Source organism: Columba livia, chromosome 2, assembly GCF_036013475.1.
Source record: "Columba livia isolate bColLiv1 breed racing homer chromosome 2, bColLiv1.pat.W.v2, whole genome shotgun sequence".
Lineage (NCBI taxonomy): Eukaryota > Metazoa > Chordata > Aves > Columbiformes > Columbidae > Columba > Columba livia.
The window spans coordinates 101,464,207-101,480,077 of NC_088603.1; the positions used below are offsets into that span (position 1 = coordinate 101,464,207).

The following is a 15,871-nucleotide window of genomic DNA, read 5'->3' on the forward strand; positions in this document are numbered from 1 at the left end:
TAAAAGAGCCTACTGTCAATATACCAAACTTGACAGAAGGACTGACTTTACAGTCCTACATATTCACTTAAACTTACGTCAGTGGCTTAAGTTAATACGATGGATTGTATACTGCAGTTCAGGAGCTGGCATAAGTTTGCTTCTACCAATTTAGTGATGGGGGTGCAAACCTCTTAAAATTGCCAGAGCTTATCTGTCAATACCTCAAGAAAAGAATCACCAACAAGCTGTTCCTGCAAGAAACATCTTTCAAAGTGAATATCCATTTGACAAAATGCATGGCTTTTCAGGTTCAACAGATTTTGTAACAATTTCTTGCAGACCTTAACCACGTTTGACTGTCTTTGACTTTTGAATTACCTCAATAGGAGAATAACAAGGTATTTTTGCCCTTAATCTGAATCCTGAATTTCTCTTTTAGAGCATGATACAGCCTAAAGAACAAGTGGAAAGATTTAAAGATGTTATGCCTCCAAGAACTCTATATTCATACTGAGACAAGAAACATCAGTGAGCTACACAAAACAGATTTTAATGCCAAATCGATCTCACCAAGAGCAATGCAAAGACTTGCATGACCAATGCATTTTCTTTGGAATTATTCCAACAGAGGAAACAAGAGGAAAGTGTAAAAACCAATTTCTACCCACAAGATTTTCCAAGCACCTACTACAAAACATTTCACTTTCTCCATATAGATACAAATCCAGACTATGGTACTAGGAGAGGTGACAATCAACGGGAATAGCGGGGGTGGGGGGGGGCTTGTTTAACAGGCCAAAGATGAGCTATCAAGCTTAGCACCTATACCTTCACTCAAGAAAAATCTTCAAGCCTCCAATCAATACTGCTTGCAAATTCTCTGTTTGATTGACAGGGAGAGAGGGAAGGCCAGGGGGGACAGCCCACAGCCCCAGGTTCCACAGGGAGGGGAACAACAGTGTAGTGACACGTCTATAATCACTCACGGCGGGGAGAGAGGCCGGGTGAGGGCCATGGCCTCCCGCCAGCCCGCCTGCCAGCACACGAGAGCTGCCTCTGAGTTTGAGGGCTGGTTTCTCTGGGATCCCCACAGTCAATGGCAAGAACCGGCTCCTCCGATCCATTCTCTGCTTGTGCCTCAGACAAACTTTTGCTCTACCGTGCTTTTGGGAAGGATCCACATCTCTCCACCGATTTCATATTATGCCTTTAGTGCATAATTGAAATACTTTGGTTGGGAGCCTACAGATAACAGCCATGAATACTTTTCTCTTTGCTGCTTCTGCAGGAAACTATATACTGGACACCTGAGTGGGCAGGGGAAGACAATAGGACACAGAGATGATGCAGATCTTTCCAGCAATACGACCAACAAAAGGATCTCCAAATGTAAGCCACATCGTTAAAAAAAAAACAAAACCCTGAACAGACCCGGCGTCGAGCCAGCAGTCTTTCCAAGTCAGAGCAGTGGTGAGTCACCAAAAGGCTTATATTCCTTCTGCCCACACTCTACGTGCACCTCCCTTCCCTAATTCCTGGCTAAACGTCTTCTGCTGCCTGTAATGAACACAGTTTCTGTTCCTATAAAGCACAAACACTTCTCAGACTAGGCTATCAGCAACGCGTAACAGGCAGATATCTCAGCATCTGGAAGACTGTAGTTTTAAAGATCTGACAAGGAATAATATCTGAACTTAGGTGGTAATTAAACTGTCTGAGCAACGCTAAGAACAGATACATTATCTTTTAATATCAGAAACGAAGTACTATTAGAGAACACAAAGCACTTCCCTGCACAGGAAACACAAAATGGATCCTTCTCTTTCTGCTGGAGCTCAACAGATACTTATATGTTTGATCACATATCCGACATCACACTATTGCTCCTACTGACTCCTGCCAGCTTTTCCGTGCAATCACGCTTATATAACTTCACATACCTCATACAACTTTAAATGTCTTTCAGAAATAAATTTTCCTATTAGCCATTTATTAGATAGTGATTCATGGTAAAATCTCTCGAACGCTACACTGAGCTCCTAGGCTGGGGAGGTGGCAGGGAAGAAAAAACCAGGAGACATAAAACTGAACTAAGGAGGTCACTGTGCTAATGGGGGTGGGGAGTGTGAAACAGGGGAAAGAGAAGTTCAAAAAAATGCTCCAAGAAACACACGAAATTAAAAGTTACAGTTTATGTTCTGTGGCTTTAGAGATTACAGGAGGTAGGTTATAACAAAAATCAAAATCATCTGTAAAACCTCCATCTTCTGTCACATGCAATGTTTTGATGATAAGTGAACATAAAGCAGTTAAGAGAGAAATTTAGAAAGCTGCACAAGAAATACAAATGTACGTGAGAGGAAAAGAGACCAAAGCATTTAATTCTTTGAAATATGCAGTATTGTCCTAAAAACAGACCGAAGCTGTAACTGCTGGCTCTGTAAATGATGCTCAGACAACTAGTACCAGTATCTGATGCTACACTCTTTGTATTTTGTTGCTGCTAATTTAATTTTCAACTGCATCTAAACCAGAGATCACAGTTTCATATCTGTTAAGGCAAGAACCTTACGAGTTCCTTTGTGGTACCTTTCCAGATCTCTCATAAATCCACTTAAATTGATCTAAGGCTTTCTAAAAAAACACCATCTCCTGTATTTTTTCCCTGCCCTCACTGTACAGCATGAAGAGCACATCTTCATGGGAAACAGGCAAAATGGATCCTCTTTTCTTCCTGCTGGGAGCCCAGGATACAGGCACACTATGGTTGTGCATTCAGCATCTCACAGCCGCTTCTGCTGACTAAATACACTCCACCACAACTATTTTTTCATTAGACCACTTACCAACAAACTAATTACACAAATTGGAAGCATCTTCAGTTCAACAAAATAAATTCTTATCCACATAACAAAAGACTCTGACAGAAAATAAAAGTATTCTCACGTGTTAAGTATGGCCAGAGTAAAATACCTTTGTCTGAAGAACTGTCTACAGAAGATCAGCTCCTGCCAACTCATCTGACTGAACCATCAGCTCAAAAGTGGTGGTAGACAATCATGGTACAGCTAATATCCTAATGATGATGTGTCTTTTATACACTACAGCATCTTTTGTTTCCTCTATAGAACAAAGCCAGACGCAAAACCTCTGTAAGAACTGTCAGAAGTTCTAAGCACTAAATATAATAGCATGTGGACAGTAAGTACACAAATTAAAAAGTGCCAAAACCAATAATCCTTGGTGAAAATACACAACCAGTTCTATGATGGATAGCAGGTTAGATGATCATCGTATTTTCTTCAGCCTTGAGTCTACAAATCTGTGCCTAACTCTGCCTATTTCCATAAAAAGACAGTGATCTTCAGTTACAAGAATCACACATTATTTTCCTCTATTATCCCTAAACATGAGACACAGCAATCTGGGAACAAATGAGACTGCTGACAGCAGAATTCCTGCACCCTTTACTGCTAAAGCTGGAAATACTCATTCAAGTCAAAAAAGAAATTTTTTAAAAAATGCTGATAATTCAGGAGCCATCTTCCACACGTTTTTTTAAATCTTGCAATTATTCCAACCAAAACTAAAATCCTGATCTTTCTTTTGAAGTTCTATCTTCTGTTTTACCACCAGTCTTTGGTATTTACGGTCTTCACGACTCACAGTTGAGTTCCTTAGTTGAAAATTAGTTCTTACTTCTTTTTCCCCTACAGCAGCAGCTAAGAGCTACGTATTTTTATTATCAAAAAATAACCCAGGTATATGAATACTGCAAAAGTAAATATGTTATTATATCAGTATTTTTGTCAAGTTAATATCTCTCATTTCATTCTGCTCCCTTCAGTGGGGCTAAGAATCATGACTTTATATGTGTTCTTGTATCCACTAACAGGATGATTATTTTGAATAAGATCTTCGGCTACCATCACAACACACCTGTTTTACACAGGGTTAAGCCAGAAGTTAGTGTGACCTATAAGAACCAGGACTATGATTCTGAGATGTTGTAATAATTTTGCAGATGCCACCTTGCTATCAGATGCTGTTCTGTGGAAGTTTGTATTGTAAGCACCTCCCAGAGAAACAACAGTGGTCACAGACCGGTGCAGATCTCATCAAGGCTCTTGAAAGCCTGTGGTTGCACGTCTTCTGTTCTTGGAGAAATCATATCTTCCTCTTCTGCTCTAGGAAGTCAACACATATACTCTAATAAATGTAGTTAACCTAACAGCTAAAACCTGAGCAGGAAACATAGTTAGCTCAATATAAGTCATCACTGACAAGCAGAAAACATGCAGAAACACAGGTTTGAAAGAAAACAGTCTTAGGGCTCTGAGTCTCATGGAATAACAACCTTCGTTTTTTCCTAAGTTGAATCTTGGTTTTTGTATATTGATCCCTGATACGATCAAGCAAAAGGGTAAAAAAAAAGAATCTCTGGAACAAGTGGAAATAGATCAACCTGCTTTTAAAGTGCTCAAAAATAAACCGTCACGTGTGACCACACAGAGTTTGTTACCTGTAAATACAGAGAGCATCTCTCTGTCTCCCACAAACAAGACAAGGCTGTAGATGTTACAGAAATACAGTTGCATTTCACCTGGCAGTTTGATGCAGCGTACTTGCACATGACAACACATTGATTTTACTTCTACCTCCATGCAGACATCCACGTAAAGAAATCCATTAGGCAGACAGTTCTCATCTCTATTGACTGACAGAGTGACAATCGAATACTTTTCACCTTCCAAACTGACTGACAGCTAGACACTTAAACAAGCCTTCAAGTTGCAATAATAGTATGAAACACTTTCAATTACCTGAATCAAACAAATCCATGATCCCACTAGTTGAATGTATTTTTTCTGTCTGCTGCTATGCCTGGCTTGGTTTACATCGCTGTTTGGGTGATTCAGATCCCTAGCAAGAATACTGAAAACAAACAGCAGCCCAGGGTTTCTAACCAACGAGATATACCTAAAGTAGTCTTACTGCATGTGTTTTTCTGACCAGAAAAAAATAAATGCAGACGGCCTTTTCAATCACCTCCTTTCCAGCCTAGAAAGGAAGGAAATCTTTTAAACTTACCAAAAAAATGCAGGGAAAATAGCTACATCATTAGATAAGTGTCTTTCTAATACCAGGAAATGTTAAATGCCAGCCTGCCTTTAAAAGGTGGATATTTTTTTTTAGTAAAATGAAATCATAACAAACTGTATTTTAGCTTTGAGCCTAAATATACACACAGCTTGGCCAGCTTTCCAATTCAAATTCCAGGTATTTTTCTAAGTAATTCAAATTTCAATGAAGTAAATTGCCTCCAATTAAAATCTGAATTTATTTAGGGCATAATAACGAACAACTGAATTTAACAGAGAAACAACAAATTGGGAAATCAGATTTTTCAGATACAACAGTTCATAAGTAATCAAAACCATATATATTTGCATTTTATAATTTCCAGAATGAATAACTGAGGTTGGAAGTATCTAATGTTCTGTAGACATCAATACGTGTTGCTGCAAGACATGCAGCATGATCAGACTGAAATATCTAAATGAACATGCTTATGAGTTAAACATATACACTGCATAACAGGCAAACAAGTAGGATCAGGGTGCGCTCTAATGTACTGTAATTGGGTTGACAGAAATAAAAGGAAAAGTCAGAGTCCATCAAGAACTGTTCAGTAAAAAACACACAAAAAGCAAAAGATTGTCTTTACAATTGAACAGTTGCATCAAAAATGGTCAAAGCATTTTAAAAGACATAATTTTATGTTCTGAGAAAACAAGAACTGAAAATAAACCACGTTTCCATATATTTCCCTTATAAAAACTGGCTTTTAAGCCACGTTATGTCTAAGGAGGTTGAGTACAGTTAGTAACTTTTCCCCTCCCTCTCTCCACACTGCTTGTTTTGTTTGGAATCCAGGCAGGTAACAGATAATCTTTACAAAAACCCGGTATTGCTTTCCAAGCTCCATCACAGTTTAAATGCACACAATCATAACAACTGAAAAGAATTACACATTTATTTGGTTTTGCACACAATGACCAGACCTTAAAATATTTTCTTTTAAAAACAGCAATCCCCAAACAAACAAACAAACTCCCCAAAACCCACCCTTTGAATTCCAGTCTATGTTAAATCTACAGTATTTGAAGTTCTATATTCCAGTGCTATTATGAAAATAATATATTAAAATATTTTGAAAATGAAGTCACAACAACAGTTTTACAGTATTAATAATTTAAAGGATACGTAAGAACATGTTTCATCAGTTTGTCTCTTAGAAAGAAATTAAGTAATTAGCAAGAAAGCAATTACTTGAAAATGATAATACACTTCTGAGGTTACTGTGCTTAGCACTACTTTTTTTTAATCAGTCAATACTATTTGAAGGCGTCAATATAGAATTTACTGTGCGCACAACATAAAATAACTCTTTCAGAAGAGACTTGCTGTTGCACACTATACAGCAAATTGATTTTCTGAAAAGGAATGCAGCCTGTACTTAACCTAACAGTGTAACCTTGTTGTACTACATGAAAAGGGATCATGCATATTGATTTCTTTATTACAATTCCTCTTGTGATCAGTAAACATTCGTAAACCCTTCTTCCTGGAAAAAAATATTTTCCTACTTTGAAATTAGCAAATACAAACAAGGTTGAATTCTGAATTCTGAAAGTGTCCTTCTCATGGGGAGACAGATGCCAGACTATTCTGGTTTTCTTTGCCCGTATTTTAGAGATAATTTTTTTTCCAAGTTGCAAAAAGCAAGCACATGGGATTGATCCCACTGACAAATCACTGATTTGGCTAAACTTTGAAAGTTTTCCTTAAAAAAAAGTAGTTATATTATTGACGTACATATCCATTCTCCTTTAAAAAGAATGGCTTTCGTGAAAAAAAAAAAAAAAAAAGCAAAACAGAGAAAAATGAGAGAGGCGCTATCATGGGGGAAACATCTGAAAGACCTCGTACAGTATCTGCCCTGATTAAACTAGAATAGCAATGGAACATGATTTTTATATTGCTTTCTTCTGAACACAATTAAACTTCAGAGTCTGTTAACATGTAGTTTCTGGAATCGATGCAAGCAATTAAAAAATTTCAACCAAAATGTTTTGTGAGGCGTAATTACTATAAGGTCACTAGATATTATTTGGAGTCAGTTTAGTTTATCACATTACGACATGACAGGACGTGAGGCAAAAATTATAAATTCCTTCCCTAAATCTGTCCTTTTCTGATTTAGATGGATGAAGAATAATTAACTCTTAATTATTCAGATGACTTCAAGGCAGTTTCAGGATTCAGTAAAGAATGCAGTCATTTTAACCAAGGAAAGCAGTCTCCTATCATTTATCAAATCTTGCAACTTGACCAATGATGAATAAAAAAATCTATGTTTACCCGTAGCCCTAACTGCTACCTTAGAGGTTGTTAAGCAACAAAATTTCCTTTAAATTCTACCATATGCAAATTATCAGATGCAATTTGCATTTTAAAGTATTTAACTCTACATATTTATTGGATTTTGAGGCCATGCTGATCATTGATTTATGTGCTTCTGGCAATCATATTTCCATATTTGTATGATTTTGATGACAGTAATAATTCAAATATGCAGAAAGTTGTTCTTTGAACAATATCTTTAATTACGTCCTCAAAGCATCATTGTTTTGCCTGGTGTCCTGACAAAAATGGTTTGAAATGAGAAATGGCATTATGATCCGAAACGCACAGAAGTACATTTGTCCTTTGCTGTCTCGTACCAAATGCACAGAAATGACTTTTCATGTTAACCAATCCTCAGCCCTAACCAGGCTGCAAAGCCCAGCAACCTTGCACGTAAATACTTTATTAATTCTGACACACTTTCACGACAAATTCAATCACAGTTCATAAGATTTCTGTTCAAAATGCAAAACCTGCCCCATTTACTTTGCCGCTAACTCAGAAAGTTTTGCTGCCACGTTTTTTTATTAGAGTTGTCACAAATTATGTGCACTCTTATGAAAGCTATCAAGAACTGTAATCATTAAAAGATCCACAAATATTTTGCCCATTTACATCTCAAACACAACCATCAACCACGTCTTCTGTCACCACTATCGGAACAGTTTGTTTTAACACAAGTTTGGTCACTGGAACACACGCATAAACTTTTTAGAATAATTGTTCACTCATGTACAAATATACAAGAGTAATGCATTAGCCTACATGATGAACTTGTGTTTTAGTTAAGCATTCCTATTTATACTAATGTTCATTTAAATATTGTGCAAAAGTCAAATATTATCAGAATAATATAACATTTTACTTTAGTGCAGCATAGATTTACTAGTTTGCTGTTTCCATAAGTAGTGTTCTACATAATACTCTTTCTACCTCGTTCAGGGACAATCTAATATTTAAAATAAAATAAACAACAGGCCCTTTTTCAAGTTATATATAATTTAAGACAACTCTGTTTCTTTTAAAAAATGCATAAGTAGTTCCATAAATAGAGTTGAAATTAACCTAAATTTATCAACATTTTTCCATCTGTAAAACACACAATATTAAATTCTTATGAAATCATTAGGCATACAGTTTGCTTACTCAGAACCAAAACACACTGCAGCATAAATCGGTGCTTTTCACTCTTATTTTTTTTTAAATATGTTTTACAAAAAGAACATCCTTTGTATACTCCACCTTGCCAGACAGGCAAAAGCAATAATGAAGGTACATAGCAATTATGATGATCGTTAAAAAATAAAAGCAAAACAAAGGAGAAACCCTCTACCCTTCACAACAGTGGCATATTTTTTGCCCTGCAAATATCTCAAAACACTAGTTTTTCTTAAAAAAATATTTGAATATTTTCATTATGGGTGTTGAACACAAATTTAGTGCACACTATAAATAAAGCTCTGCTTTATTTTTTTTTTTATGAGAGCACCCCAGGCAAACAAACATATAAAGTAGACCTAATGTCAGCCACCCTAATATGCTTGTTATGATCTTTTTTTTTACCTCCCCAGGTGGAAGGAAAGAATTCTCTAGTTTGTTATATCTACCACTTATTGAAATATAAGCTCCTCATATCAGTAAATAAAAGGAAAAAGGGGGTAATTTTGTTTGTGTCACCCTTTAAAGAGACATTTACTATTTTGTCAAATATTATGGCACACCACTGTACTGAACCTAAACTCACTTAACTATAAAATGCATTTTAAAGGCAATTGCACTTTTACTGTGATTCTTGATTCACTGTAATGTAAATATCTTGTCTTGTTCCAAGTAAGCATATCGTTAGTAAAATACATGACACTTGCTGAACAACCTTTAAGGAAATAATTAGATAAAGACAAGCTGCTGTTTTTCAGCCCCTATCAGATTAAAAATGTTTACCTCTTTACCAGGTAGGTATGGTGCACTTACTATCAAAATTATGAAAATAAGTTTACCGGTAACTAGATGTGTTAGCGATATTACAAGTAAACCTGCACAAAAAAAAAATAAAAAATAAAAAATAAATCATTTTTACTTATAAAAGATTCCACGTTTTACCTTTAAATCCATCTAAAGCTCATAAAAACGCCTTTGTAAGGGCTGAATCTATTTATAACACGCAAAGTGCTGCTGCTGGGGGTGAAGTTAAAGCAGCGTTTTCACAGGGAGAGTGGGACAATTAATTAATTTGTGCCCGTCCCTCCCTAGCGGCTGCGCAGGGCCGGGAGCGCAGAGCCGGGGCCGCGCTGCGGGCAGGGGCGGGGGCCGCGGGGAGCCCTTCGGGGCAAGGCGGGGGGAGAGGGAGCCCCGATTCGGAAAGGGAAAAAAGCCTCCCTGGGGCTCAGGGCTCGGTCTCTGTCCCGCCGAGGAGGCGGCAGCGCGGCCGCAGAAGCTGGGGGGCGAGGGGGACAGCGCCCGGGTGTGAGAGCGGGCAGGGACAGTGACGGGAAAGTGACAGGTCGGCATTCCGGGGTGTGAACAGCCCCCCCGGCCGGGTCACTCCCACGGAAACGCGGGCAGGGTTTGGCGGTTCTGATCCTCTGTGTGGCTGTATTCTTGTTTAAGCGAAACTTTTCACATCTGTGCACGCGTGTGGTTAAATAAACTAGGGCTATGAAAAACAGAGATGTAACAATTCAGCTGAAATTAAATCCTAGGGAATAAAAAAAGTCTAACTCACTGTGACTAGCAAATCTTTTGTGGAAATGCTTAATCTAAGAAGCATGATACACAAAAAAAACCCCAATGAACATGCTTGATAAAGCTCTAAGTTCTTGCTAAATAATTAGGAAAACAAATTCAAAAGGGGTTTCCAAGAAATTTAAATATGTGAACAGACACAACTTTATGGGAAATACGTTCTAAGCAAACACTGTTTAGCATCTGACAGCCCGTTCTGAGATGCACAATTGTTACCTTAGTAAATATATATTTTTTTTCCTTTCCTTTCTATAGCCCATTAAAGTGCTCCATGGACTTACTATTGTGCATCCCTTGCCCTGACCATAATTGCCCTCCAGGTACAATCCTTCTCTTGGGTGAGATGTCCTAAGCTCAGGCAGGTGCTCTCCAGCACAGCTCATGTATTTCCACGATATAAGGACCAGGTACTGGCCATATCCCGGTTCCACGAGCATCAGAGGGGACATAACTAACATTGTTTACCTTACTAAAATCTGTGATTCTTGACGAACCTGTTGTATATGCTCTCGAGAAGGGGTCAAAAACGTTTCCCTCTCAGAAGACAAACTCCTTCAATGTGGCTACGATAAAAATCTAAACATACAAGAAAGCTGAGATTTTACACACATAATCTGAAATACTCAATTTTAGGACTTAGAATAACACAGCATTTGTTTCTTTCCTAGAATGCTCAACCCTGTATTAAACTGTAAAACTATTTTGTAAACAAATTAAATTTTGGCCCTTAAGACTATGACATTTTAACTAAATGGGTAAACGAAAAATATTTTAGTTACAGCTCAGGTCTCTCAATATATTCCAGGGATAATGAATGAAACCTTACATCGATACCATAAAATATAAAGAATTTATAAATAATTAAGACATTTATCTTCATGGTAGAGAATAAAGTTATTGTGTGTAGTTTAGATATGAAAATGAAATTCCTGTATAAAACTGGTACCATTTTTATCATTTGTAGAGCTCAGTAGCACGGCTTATTAATAATAGATTAAGCAGTTGTAGCCAGCTATATAAATTGGCAGTTGATTGCAAAGGGACCTAAAATTGCAATAGCACAGCATAAGCAGTTAATGCAAAAAATGGCCCTTTCATTTGTAAAATAACAAAAATCTGCACCTTAAATTGCTGCGCTCAGCTTGTAGCTGTTGTAAGGCAAAAATGAAAGTAATATGGTAAAATTAAAGTGATAGGGTAGTAGCATGTACCAGCAAATATGAGTACAAATAAAAATCAGTTTCAACACTCCCTTCTCATTGAAAATTAAAGCAAAATATTCACTAGTTTACATGATGAATTCAGAATCACTCGATCTGAGAAAGTCAAAAGGCATACCTAATATTTCAATGTTGTACTGTGAGCTACTTCACACAGTACAAACGAGTAATATACCTTTGAAAGAATTCCACTCCGTGAACTGCTAATGAGTAGCTTTTCAGAAGGAAGCTGCTTTTCCAAGGGCTTAAAAGAAATTCTTTTGTATCAACTTAGTTGTATGCAAATCAGGTTTATAAAAAGAAAGACTTGGATGGGAATTCAGAGTAACAAAACCTTGCAAAGTACAACATTAATGAAATGCAAGGGTAAACATACTTTTGTATGTGTTAAAGTCACCGTCTCATGCTTAACACTGAAAAGGCTTCCTAGAAAACATCTGCTTCTATAAAAGCTGAAGTTGACTTGGCAAAAGCAAGTGATAAACGGCCAGTTTCCATTTAAAATGCCTAAATCCAGCAACAAAATTATTACAATGCTGATACTCTGGAAGTGTCCACTTTTATAAAACTAGCACACAGCTTTACAGTGATGCAGTTTCTTCAGTGTTTGCATAGTCTAAGCATTCTTCTAACCATGCACAATTAGAAATACTAGGAAACTGCAATGATATGTGAGTCTCATATTATAAAACCTTGCCTAACAGGAAAAAAGAAGTATTATAACATTTTTCTGCAGTGTGAAAAAGGTGTACATAGAAAAATAGTGAATAGTGCATGACTAAGCACATGAAATAAGAAAAATGTACAGGTCAACTCATTTATAGTAATTCAACCTTCATCTTCTGATTTACTTACTGTAAAAAAATCTATCACAGCCACAATTTGGTAGTGAACTGTAGCCATCTACTGGAATGAACAGTTAAAGCAAATGTTTAAGACAACATTCCTCCCTAGGAATCCAGCTTGCTTTGCATGCGCTCTAGTATATGCCAGAAAAACGAACGGTGTTAGATGCTATTAATACTGGAAAAGGAACACGTCCCTCAGCCAGCGCAGGCTAAACAATGTCAAAAATACATTCACTCATTTGACGAGCACATACTTTAAAAAATTCAATTTTTTGAAGTAGCAATGCCTAGATTGTTCGCTATAAATAGTGAAATTTTATCTTACAGTCACTGTAACTACATTTTCAAAAGCATATAAGAGCAAGTGTTTGATGTGAAACAAAATACTATTTATTGAATATTTATTTTAAAGCAAATTAAACAATTTCAGCACTTAATAAATTTAGGACAGCGGATTTCACTAATTGACATCTTATTGTTATCAATGTTATTCATATGCTTAACTTTCCTTTATTTTAAAAGAAAAAAAAACAACAGACTGACCCATGCCAAAGCATGATGCTGTTCTGAAACATGAGAGCTTATCCCAATACTATACTTAGGGCAATACAGTGAGTACAGCCACTCTAGTTGCATTAAACTGCCACGAGGTAAGAAGGGGGGTATTAACATTCCTAGGGGAATTAATTCAACCTATGTTTATCTCTTAAGCACATCTTTTAAGGCATCTCAGATTCTTCCAGGAAGGGACTGAACGTGGAAGGGACAGAGGGGACCTCTAGAAAAATCCAAAGCAATTATGGACGAAATACAACCTGCAGAAAGAGATGATGCCTTTTACTACACTAGATGATACTATTGGAAGAGTGAGCAAGCTCCCCTCTTGGGCTCAGAGGAAGGGGCCAAGCTGGAAAGTATGTCCTCCTCTTCTGGAGATAGAGTTTCACCTGCAAGCATCACCTCCTTGTACCTCCAGACCCATCATCATGGCTGCAACAACTACTCATAGTCTGTTCTCAGAGAAAACACCATGAGCAGCGCAGCGCCCTAACACGCTAATTCACTCTCGATCTCCAGGTATCAAGATATGCCGCCAGGGATGCTGATAAAGTTGTTGAATGGGGAAAGAAGAAACCAGCCACAGAAAGATCCTGTTGTTCCACTCTTAATGCAGTTTTTGGCCAATTTAATTCCCATTATGAGAGGGCTAACAGGCTATACTATCAGGAGACATTCCCCTCTGTCCTCTAGGTGTTTTGGTCCTACACAAGCACCACAAGAGTCTTTTCAAGCATTTCAGGTGTCCTAAGGCACTCAGTTCATATTACTCATAAATGCAGCAGAAACATGTTTTCTGTTGTATTTGGGCCCTAAAACAGACACAGGACATTTCTCAAGATTTAGTATCTGCCTTGAGTAAAATTAACCCATCGAAATAAGGTTTAATCATCACAAAAGGACAACAGTCCAAGAAGATGGCAAGCATAATGTTCAAAATTTGTAACGTTATGACTTGTTTCTGGAACTGTTTCCTGAAAATGAGGACAAATCCAGCTGGTAAGGGAAGTGGAGGGCACTGACAGCATTCAAAGAGCAACAGCGAATCACTGATACATACACACCCTACAAAATGGAAGAGTGACTAGAAAATCCTTATGCCATGATTAACCCCTGTATAACTCAGCCTCTACGGCTCAGAGGAAGCCAGCACAGTATTAAGCAAAAATTATTACACTGAACAAGTCAGCGGAGCTTTGCAGTCAGAGGGTTATTAAGGCCTCAACTGTGCCTGAAATTTCATGCGTACATTTGAGGATCTGCTCCAATGTATTTATTGTGAAACCAGCAATGCCACATTTGAAAATCAACTATTCTTCTCAAAAAATCTCTTATCTAAGCTTTATGACCTTAGAAGACTGGCACCATTCAGTAATTCCAAAAATCACAGAACGCCATCTAACAGAGTGAAATGTAACTAAACAATTTCAAATGGGGAACAACATCTTGGCAAGTCACTTACAAAAGCCCATTAATGAAATTAACTAGTTAAGGTATAAACAGTAAAACTTCTACTCAGCAAATTCAGATTACATTTTTTACATTGATGGGCTCTCATTGATGAAACCCTTTTTTCTAGAGCAAATGGGGAGGGATTTGTACGAACTAACCCACCAGGCAGAACTGGTATTGAGCAGATGGGGTACTGATATCTTTAACCAGCATCATTAAGTCTCAAAAAGGAAAAATATACTTACGCTTCAAAGAATAAACCAAGCCTGTACTGTCATTAGGAGGTCAGGGGTTGAGGGGGGAGAAGGAAGAAAAAAACAACAAACAAAACCACACACAAAAAAAAAAGCCTTCCACCTCCTACTAGGGAAGCTTACTCAGTTACTGCTCAGTACAAATCTTCTCACACCTCTCCTGAAACAGCTGGTAAATCAAGACTTGAAGGTGTTCTAGTAATTACTACAGCGAAATCAAATGCATTGATTGCTGGATTCAACCCTATGCTGATGAAACCTGTTCCGAATCAGCTGGTGATATAAATTCAAAATCTCTTGTTATAAATCCCACTATTCAAGGGATTGTTTAAAAAACTAAAAAACAACAACAACAAAAAAGTTAAAAAAAAAAACCCAACAACAAAAAATGAAAAACTGTTAAAAACACCAAACAAAATCCCCAAATCTGGTCAATGCAAAGTACATGTTTACGACAGAGGAATGATAAATAACTGCAGCTGTGCACAAACACGACAGTTTCCCAGTATTTCAGATATTATACTTCTAGGTAGAAGAGCTTTTTCTTTTTTTTTCTTTTTTCCCTCCCTTCTCCCAAACAACCATCAGCAGTTTTTATAAAAGACATCTCAGTCAGATAACTGGTTATGGAATCAATAAATGATATGACAGTTCATCCAGTCCGTATAGCACTACGCGGGAAGTAGTGCCCTTCTTGTTAAGGTTCAGTATTAAAAGATATGCTTGAAATACAAAAGGCTGCTGAGCAAACAACACTGAATGTCAAACAATTGGCCATTTCTCACAAATTTTCAAAACCTGCTGAAGAAAATAACTGTGTATAGATAGCAGTATCATTTAAAATTGCCTTTATCTTTTACAAACCATCATAAATTCGGAAGGTGAAAACTTGGTGCTACCCAAGTCAATTGCACCATGTCCTTCAATGAAACCAAAATACAGCCAAAGCATTCTGTAGTTTTACCGGCATTTCAAAGCCATCTGGTTTTTCTACATAACTCTAAAAGGCAAGTTCGTATCATGCTACAACTGCTTAAACATAATCAACTGTCATTTTAATGTGTAATATGGAACCCTTAAAATCTGGTTTTCATTCATTAAATTACACTGGATTAACACGTGACAATTATTTTACCCACAGCATCCAGACACCATCTGAAAAAAAAAAGAGGAGGATGGAAAGATACAGGACCACAAGTCTTAGGGAAACTACGCAGCCATTCCCTATATAGGGCTTTCTAGTTTTAATGGCCTATTTCACAGAACAGTCTCTCGGAAATAAACTCAACCTGTCACTACGAGGCAAACCAACGTGCTGATTATACTAAAATTATGAATCTCTTTC

The 15,871-nt window shown here is 37.3% G+C and overlaps 1 protein-coding gene and 1 long non-coding RNA gene across 5 annotated transcripts in view; one reads left to right on the forward strand and one right to left on the reverse strand.

Annotated features, from left to right (window-relative positions):
* The window catches only part of LOC135578588 (uncharacterized), a 31,619-nt gene extending 22,169 nt beyond the window's left edge, over positions 1-9,450 (forward strand). Inside the window, exons 3-4 of one of the 2 annotated variants that reach the window (XR_010470403.1) lie at positions 1,271-1,452; positions 2,665-9,450. This is a non-coding gene — a long non-coding RNA (uncharacterized LOC135578588). Of the gene's footprint in view, positions 1-1,270; positions 1,987-2,664 lie in introns of those variants that run through there. The other variant, XR_010470402.1, reaches the window with a different exon arrangement.
* Positions 1-15,871, reverse strand: part of ZNF407 (zinc finger protein 407) — a 349,389-nt gene that overhangs the window by 285,876 nt on the left and 47,642 nt on the right. The gene's annotated exons all lie outside the window — the stretch shown is intronic.